This window comes from Podarcis liolepis (genome assembly GCF_965112155.1).
Source record: "Podarcis liolepis genome assembly, chromosome: 7".
Lineage (NCBI taxonomy): Eukaryota > Metazoa > Chordata > Lepidosauria > Squamata > Lacertidae > Podarcis > Podarcis liolepis.
In genome coordinates this window covers 33,982,566-33,991,112 of record NC_139561.1, presented here as the reverse complement: position 1 = coordinate 33,991,112, position 8,547 = coordinate 33,982,566, and the positions used below count along the sequence as shown (strand labels likewise).

The window sequence follows — 8,547 nt, the reverse complement described above, 5'->3', positions numbered from 1 at the left end:
CTTAAGCTTCCCTTCTATCAGTCTTTGCAAATTGGAAATTATATTCAAAACACAACAAAAATTATATATAAAAGATCTACTGGTTCTGAGAAATTGTTAATCTTCACAACAACAAAAATGTCAGTGCTCTAAAACACATAAATTCTATCAAAATTAATAATACTAATATATGTTTCATAAAAATGAAATTGGAAAACTAATTTAAATTAATGTTATTGGTGGAGAAATGGAATCAGGTGCATAAACGTGGGTCAAAAAACTGTTAAGTGCACCGCCGAAAAAAGTCTTACTTATAAAATACATTATCTCTGGCATTACACACTGGAAAGATCATCCCCAAAAAATCTACCAGTGTCCAAATTCTTTTGTAAATGTATTGGGAGAAAAAGGCACTTTTGTCCACATGTGATGGGAATGCTTTGTAATTAAAGAACTCTCCTAGACTGTTAGAGAGATAACAGGAGGCAGTTTCCAAATGGACAATGTAGAAAGGATGTTGGGTCATGTGAAATACCCGTTTTGAAGTGACAGGATTGTTTTAGTATCTCATTTCCTGATAGCTGTGCAAGGATAATTACAAAAATGTGGAGAAGCATTGAACTAATTGTTTATAGCTGGTAATTATAATGATTAAAGCTCTGGCAATTGATCAACGCTTAAGGTAGACCTGGGATATTATGGTACCAATTAAAGTTACCAGCTGTAAACAATTACGGAAGCAGGAAATTAAGACCAAAGTGACTTTTCAACAGAAGTGGGACACCATTTATTGTGTGATGGAATCAAAAGAATGCTCATGAAATTGTTTGGTTCAATATTGTACTGATTCAATTCAAGAGGCCATAGTGCAAGATGACATATTTCTCAGGTGTTGACTGCAGTAGGATTGGGAACCTCTAGCTGACAGACTGGTTGGCAGTACTGGCATTGTGCATTTCTACTCCCACAGTGGTTTCGAAAAACCACTGGATCGTAGAAGAGGGCAAGGCTACTTCTTTTGGCAAAGCACATGCTGCCAATGTGCGCTCCTGAGACTTTTTGTGGGCAGGAAGAGGGGAGAAATTTAAAAGCAAAGCTGCACTTTCCAAAACAACACATAAACTGAAGCACACACATCCTTCAAAATCTGCACTTGTCCGAATTTTTCAATGCAGTTCGCCAGCCAAGCAACATGTACAGCATGCATCCAGTAGGGTGAATTGTGCATCAAAATGCATATGTTCCTGAAAATAACATACCAAAATGCATTATATTAGGGGAAATGACTCTGCCAAAATGTGCATATTGGGCAAAAGTGCATACAAAAAATAATAATACATAGATTAGGAGAAAATTGCACTAAAACGCTGATGGATTTTGCCATGGACATATAAATTAAAAAACACTGCAAACTAATATGGAGTTCAGTTGATAACTGAGAGAAACTGAATTCGACAGGTTTGCCCATCCAACAAGGCAGATCTTCCTGCTGCTCCCATTGGGCGTCATTCCTGCCTCAGCCTTTGCCATCTGCAATTTTTGCCAAAACATCTAGTGCTATCTCTTCACCAGGAAGGACCGACCTAAAGCGCAGTACTGAAGGAATGCTGTCTGTGTATAATTTCAATTTAAGGCTAGGTGCTTCTTAAGAAGGGGCGCAGGTGGCGCTTTAGGTTAAAGCACTGTGCTGCTTGGGCTTGCCGGTCGGAAGGTCGGCGGGTCGAATCCCCGGAATGGGGTGAGTTCCCATTGTTCGGTCCCAGCTCCTGCCAACCTAGCAGTTCAAAAGCACACAGTGCAAGTAGATAAATAGGTACCGCTCTGGGGGGAAGGTAAACAGCGTTTCCGTGCACTGCTCTGGTTCGCCAGAAGCAGCTTAGTCATGCTGGCCACATGACCCGTAAAAATTGTCTGCGGAAGCAGACAAATGCCGGCTCCCTTGGCCTGTAAAGCGAGATGAGTGCTGCAACCCCAGAGTTGTTTGTGACTGGACTTACTTGCTAGTGGCCCCTTTACCTGCTCCTTAAGAATTAAGAGAAGGATGCAACTCTTGCTTGCATGGTGTTCAGTGATGTGTAGATCAGACTCCCCATTCACATATTGGAGCTACTGCATCAGGATGCAAATGTTGGTCATACTGCTTGTATAACTGTTGCCTGCCATTTAGAAAGCAGAAACAAAGATTACCAGCTCCCTGGAGAGCTCTTTGCTTGAAGATCAAAGGACTAAAACCTAGATAATCATCTTTACTTTTATTCCAATTATGGAATGGCATTCCATCTTGCTGCTTTACCAAAATGCAATGGCATGGCCTTCTAAAGCTTGTTATTTGCATTTTATATCTCACCCCCCACCTCTCCACATGTCAGCATGATGTATTTAATCTAAGCCCTTTTTTCTTTAGATACAAATCCAAGCCAGCATGTTCAATAGTCAGGGATGGAATCATAGAATTGTAGAGGTGGACGAAACCCCAAAGGACATCTAGTCCAACCCCTGCAATGCAAGAATCACAGATAAAGAATCCCTCGCAGGTGGCCATCCAGCCTCTATTTAAAAACCTCTAGTAAAGTAGAATCTACCAGCTTCCAAGGTAGTCCATTACCCTGTCAATTCTTATTGTCAGAAAGTTCTTCCTAATGCTTACATTCATACATCATACATCATTCTATTTGTATGCCACCTTTCCATAGTAAAAGCATGCTCAAGCGGCTTACAACATGAAAAAATCACATAATTACAAATATAGCAAAAGTAGTAATAAACAATAAATAAACCATCAAAATGTACGCCACCAAACTGAAATGATTTCCACATAAATCATAAGATCTAAAATAAAGATCTAAAAAGTTTATATCAATAACAGCAACAACCCCACCACCACCACCAAACAATCCCCCCCCCAACAGTACCCCAGCCCAAGAGTCTGTGCAGCAGGTTCAGCTTGAGTAGCTGGAGCCAGTCAGGGCCTCACCTGGCCAGGTGGGGAAAGGCCTACAAGATATAGAGACCGTCTTTCAGGACTCAAAGCCAAGATGGTTTTGTTGGAATCTCCTTTCTTGTGCAGTGGTACCTCTGGTTGCGAATGGGATCCGTTCCAGAGCCCCATTTGCAACATGAGCAGAATGCAACCTGTGTGTCCACGTCTGCGCGTGCGCAGGTTGCGAATTGCCGCTTCTGTGCATGCATGTGACATCATTCTGAGCATCTGCGTATGTGCAAGCAGTGAAACCCAGAAGTAACCCTTTCCGGTACTTCCAGGTAGCTGCAGGACGCAACCTGGAAAGACGTAACCTGAACCGAACGTAACAAGAGGTATGACTGTAATTTGAATCCACTGGTTCAAGTCCTACCATCTGGCGACACAGAAAACAAACTGGCTCCATCTTCCATGAGACAGCCCGTCATGTATTTGAAGATGGCTATCATCTCTCTTCTGACTAAACATTTTAAATTAATTAATCAGTTACTAGATTGGTCGGTCGCTTTATCTTGCCCAGGGCAACCCAAAGCAACTTACAACAAGCCCCCTGGGGAATCTAAAGCAGATTCTTCCTCACATCAAGGCTTCAGTGCAGCCCCCTCAGCATCCTTGACTTGGATACAGCAAATCCCCAACTCTCTCACCAATTCCTCATAAGGCTTGGTTTCCAGACCCTTTATCATCTTGTCCACCCTTCTCTCAGCACTTTAGAACTTGTCATATCCTTCTTAAACTGTGGTGCCCATTACACCAGGTGGGGCCTGACTAAGGCAGGATAGAGCGGTACTATTAATTCCATTGATGTGGACACTGAACTTCTGTTGATGCAGCCTAAAATTGCATTAGATTTTTTTTGCTGCTGCATCATACTTTTGACCTAGTTTTGGGAATGATGGGAGATGGAGACCAGCAATGTCTAAAGGGCATTGTATTGGCTGCTTATGAAATCAGACCCACCATGATGGTGCTCAGGTTGATACACCTTCTCAATGCAGTATCTAGAGTAAAGAATACCTCCTTAAAATACAGAGATTTCCCATATCTAGCTTAGGATATCAATGCAGAAGGTGATTCAATAAGTCCAGGGAAAGTAAGGCACCTTTGACAGGGCCTGCCCTTTCATTCAAGGGAACTGCAATAAAAATCTAGAACGCAAGCTACACAACTGGCTCCATGTTTTTCTTTCTCGACTGCACCAAGGCAGACAGAGATCATATATTTCAATGCTTCCCCCATTGATAGGGCAGCATGCCTCCTCTGTCACATGGTATTTTTTTTTACATTATGAGTTGGGCTGCAACTTTTTGTCGACTTATCTATTGAAAATATTTGAAACATGCCCCTGATAAACTAAGCCACCAATTTTAAATTCTTTCACTACATTTTGTTTACATACACTTTGTATTTATATCATTATTTTTTAAAGAAAATAATTGTTGGTGGTGACTGTCATGGCTACCAATGTGTGGGGGCGAAAGGCAGTGGGAATGCCTCTTCTCAGATATTGCCTACAGCAGTCATCACCTCTGCTGTGATTTCTGCATTGCAGGAGGTTGGACTATTTGTTTAGAAGATGCTCATTGCTTCATTTTGATCAGTATTTTCTATACTTACTGGCAGCAGCTCTGCAGGGTTTCAGAAAGAGTCTTTCCAAGCCCTACCTGGAGCGGCCATTGGGGATTGAACCTGGGACCTTCTGCATGGCAATCAGGTGCTCCACCACAGACCAACAGGCCTTCCCATTGATAATAGCAGGAGGGCTGAGATGCCATTCAGGCTCCAGACAACAAAATGTCTTGATCTGGTGCTGTAAACAATACAGTGGTACCTTGGGTTACATACGCTTCAGGTTACATATGCTTCAGGTTACAGACTCCGCTAACCCAGAAATAGTGCTTCAGGTTAAGAACTTTACTTCAGGATGAGAACAGAAATCACGCTCCGGCGGCGCAGCAGCAGCAGGAGGCCTCATTAGCTAAAGTGGTGCTTCAGGTTAAGAACAGTTTCAGGTTAAGTACGGACCTCCGGAACGAATTAAGTACTTAACCTGAGGTACCGCTGTACTTTAAAAATGCAACTCCTTCCACCTGCACTTTGTAGGGGTGCAGTCCAGCAAAGATACCCCCATCTCATGCTTCTGCTAGCAGTGCTTCAAGTGCAATGTGCTCTTAATTAACAATTGACAAATCACGTTGCTTTCAGATCAATTTTGGCATCTTATTAAATTGCGTTAACATTTTCATTTTTCAGCGCGCAAATGGTTTGCACTTATTTATTTATTTATTTTAAAATATCATAAACAGCGGGTGGGGTAGAAACATCTTTTATTTCTAGATTAAGACATGATGCGCCAACTTTCAGCCTTGAGAAAAATTTTACGAGGCGGTTATAAACCCCTGCTAATAGAGGTTTATAATGGAACTGCTGACACAACCTTATGCACTACTTTAATAAAAAGAGTGAGCACGCAAGTCAGGTCTGGAGTAGGGGATCGACCCATAACTCACGGGAGGCAAAGCATTAAGGGAATTATAAATGTCAGTTCCTTATGATTTTTCTGTATCTCATAAAATAGAATAAAAAACCACCATCTATTCTTCTAATATCTGTTTTCCATTTCCTCTTAAATTAATAGAAGAGCTGGCCTGTAATATTGATTTGATTTTTCTAGGTGTTTTTTTTTAAAAAAAAGCTTAAAAGCTCTCTGTTCTGTAGCTGTTGATTCAGTCCCCCTCCCCCCCCCTCAATTGTAAGCTCAGTCTGCTCCTTGACTTACATAGGTTTTCATAACTGCATTCAAATGACTAAAACTGTTTTCTGTTCAAGAAATAACATTATGGAGAAAATGAATTGACCGTGCAATTTGGCATTCTGCCAGAAATCATTACATAGAAGAAGAAGAAGAAGAGTTTGGATTTGATATCCCGCCTTTCACTCCCCTTCAGGAGTCTCAAAGCGGCTAACATTCTCCTTTCCCTTCCTCCCCCACAACAAACACTCTGTGAGGTGAGTGGGGCTGAGAGACTTCACAGAAGTGTGACTAGCCCAAGGTCACCCAGCAGCTGCATGTGGAGGAGCGGAGACACGAACCCGGTTTCCCAGATTACGTGACTACCGCTCTTAACCACTACACCACACTGGCTCTCACATAGCAGAGGTGGAGAAGCTCCCCCCCCCCCCCGGTCAAGGTGTTCATTCCCTTCTTAGAAAAAGTGGATAGAGAAAAGTTTTTCTCCATCTCTTCTAACTCTAGAACTTGTTGGCATCCAATGAACCTGAACGCTGGAAGATTCCAGAAAGTTAAAATAAATGACTTTCTCATAGTTAAACTATGGAACCTAGCTCCCACAGGAGGTAAGTGATAGCCACTAACTTGGATGGCTTTAAAAGAAAATGGGACAAATTCATGAATGCTAAGGCTATCAATGGCTACTATTCTGTGGAACAACCCTGTGTTTCCGGAAGTGTCTGCTCATCTCCTTCAAATCCAGTTGTTGGCATCTGTCTGTCTCGACAGACAATGGAGTGCACTTCCAGGGGTGAAGTTAAACCACTGCATTAGGAGAACTGATGTGACCTCTGCAAGGCATAAGCCTGGCAGTGTGTATGAAGGTCCTGGACTGCCTAGATGATAAGAACCCCCCTTGGTCTCACTGATGTCGTCCAAAGGAAAGCAGAGCAATATGTTTGGCACCAGCATGTCTGTAGGAGTTGCTGAAAGGAGGTGACAAGGCGCCATCCAATCGCCTTAGGGACTCCCCTGCAGATTTGTCTTTTCTTCCCCAAAAATATCCTGCAAGCCAGAGGGAGTTTGGGTTCAGGGTTTTCCTTCTTCTATATGGGCTACCTTCCCAGGTTGATGAGCCCCTTTTGCCCCTCACTTCCCCTACACGTGCAGAAACCGCCTTCTTGACCGTTGGACCTGATATTGGTCTTGTCTGTTCAATTTGCCTTCACATGCAGGAGAAGTCCCTAACTCATCGAGTGTTTGAGACCCATCACCTACCATCACCTGGTTTAGACAGGCAGTCAAAGCCATTCTCAGGGTGTGGCTGCTGGCGCATACTGGCAGCTTCTAGAAACCACAAGTGAGAACTGAGTGCAAGATGGGGAGCAAAGGTGGACAAACTACCCCAAAAGGAGCATGATGTGTCCCCCACCAAAGATACTACCCTTTCCCTAACACCCCGTACACCCCAAATCCAGTATGGCCCTGAAATCTCCCTTCTTCTTCTTTGGAACCATGAAGAACATGGAGTAGCAACTACAGCAGTGCTCTCTCAGGGGCACAGGCTCTATAGCAGGCTTCCTCAATCTCAGCCCTCCAGATGTTTAACGAGTACAATTCCCTTCATCCCTGACCACTAGTCCTGCTAGCTAGGGAACATGGGAGTTGTAGGCCAAAAACATCTGGAGGGCCGAGGTTGAGGAAGCCTTCTCTATAGCATTGATGGATATCAGGTGCTGAATGGCTATGAGGCCCCTCCCAGTTGTTCCACAGGCAGGAGTATGCAAATTAGACAGATCTTGCCTCACAGTGGGAGGGCAATACCACCAGTTGCCTGTCAGGTATGAGCCAGCTCCAAGCGGAAGTTTGCAGCTAACTGCAGAAAATAGGCAGGAACAGAGAGCCTGCTCTGATGTTAGTCCCCGCCCATCTGGCTAGGTTTCCCCAGTCAGACAGAGGAAAGTTGGCAGCTGCATACTCCGGCTCCTCCTGACCTTGACGTGCAAGCTGATAAGACAGGAATGGAGAGCAGGCTAAAACGCAGTCGAAGCACTCCAGAAGCACAAACAGGTGGGAAAGAGTGAAGAGACAGCCTCTCGGAGACTGGGGAAGAGGCGGGGGCTGACCCACTCAGTGCGAGGACTCGGCGAATGGGAGGGTTGCAAGATAGGAAGCAAAACAAACGACGTAAGACGTGAAAATTCAGTTGCTTCTCGTCACGTCGGAAGCAGTCTTCAGAAGGGTCATTTTGATTGATGATGTTGGAGGCTGTGTTAGAGCCGTCTAGAGCAGGCATAGGCAAACTTGGCCCTCCAGATGTTTTGGGACTACAATTCCCAACATTCCTGATCACTGGTCCTGTTAGCTAGGGAAGATGTGAGTTGTAGTTCCAAAACATCTGGAGGGCCGAGTTTGCCTATGCCTGTTCCAGAGCTATCTGTTTGTTTTGACAATAAATTGTACTTTTTAATTAAATATGCTTACTGTGTTATCAAGCTGGGAACCTGGACTCCTGACATTGCTAAGGTAATCCAGCTCAGATGATCATGGTAAGATAAATGCACAGCATCTGATAGATACAATATGTCACCTGAGCAAAATGCAAGAACTGCAGCTCTTGAGGAAGAGTTGTGGTAACAACAACAACAACAACAACAACAACAACAACAACAACAACAGTACAGAACTGAACTAAGGAGTGTTACAACGCTAGAATGTATTCAATTAGAGAGAATACTTTAAAAAACAAAAACAAATATATAAACAAATTTGACCAATGCATAGCCAATAACCAAAACTAGCCTAGGGTATGTAAGATCCCCTTCATCCCATGCAGAAAATGTGCTTTTCATGCGAG

At 43.4% G+C, this 8,547-nt stretch overlaps 1 long non-coding RNA gene across 2 annotated transcripts; it reads right to left on the bottom strand.

Moving 5' to 3' along the window:
- Positions 1–751: 751 nt before the first annotated feature.
- LOC310711682 lies at positions 752–7,259 on the bottom strand. 2 transcript variants are annotated; one of them, XR_014528577.1, is made up of 3 exons: positions 6,975–7,259; positions 4,624–4,769; positions 752–1,223 (listed from the first exon to the last, which is right to left on the bottom strand). It is a non-coding gene; the product is annotated as an uncharacterized lncRNA (long non-coding RNA). The 2 variants fall into 2 exon arrangements; XR_014528578.1 differs by lacking the exon at positions 752–1,223 and adding an exon at positions 1,995–2,135.
- Between the last annotated feature and the right edge of the window lie 1,288 nt (positions 7,260–8,547).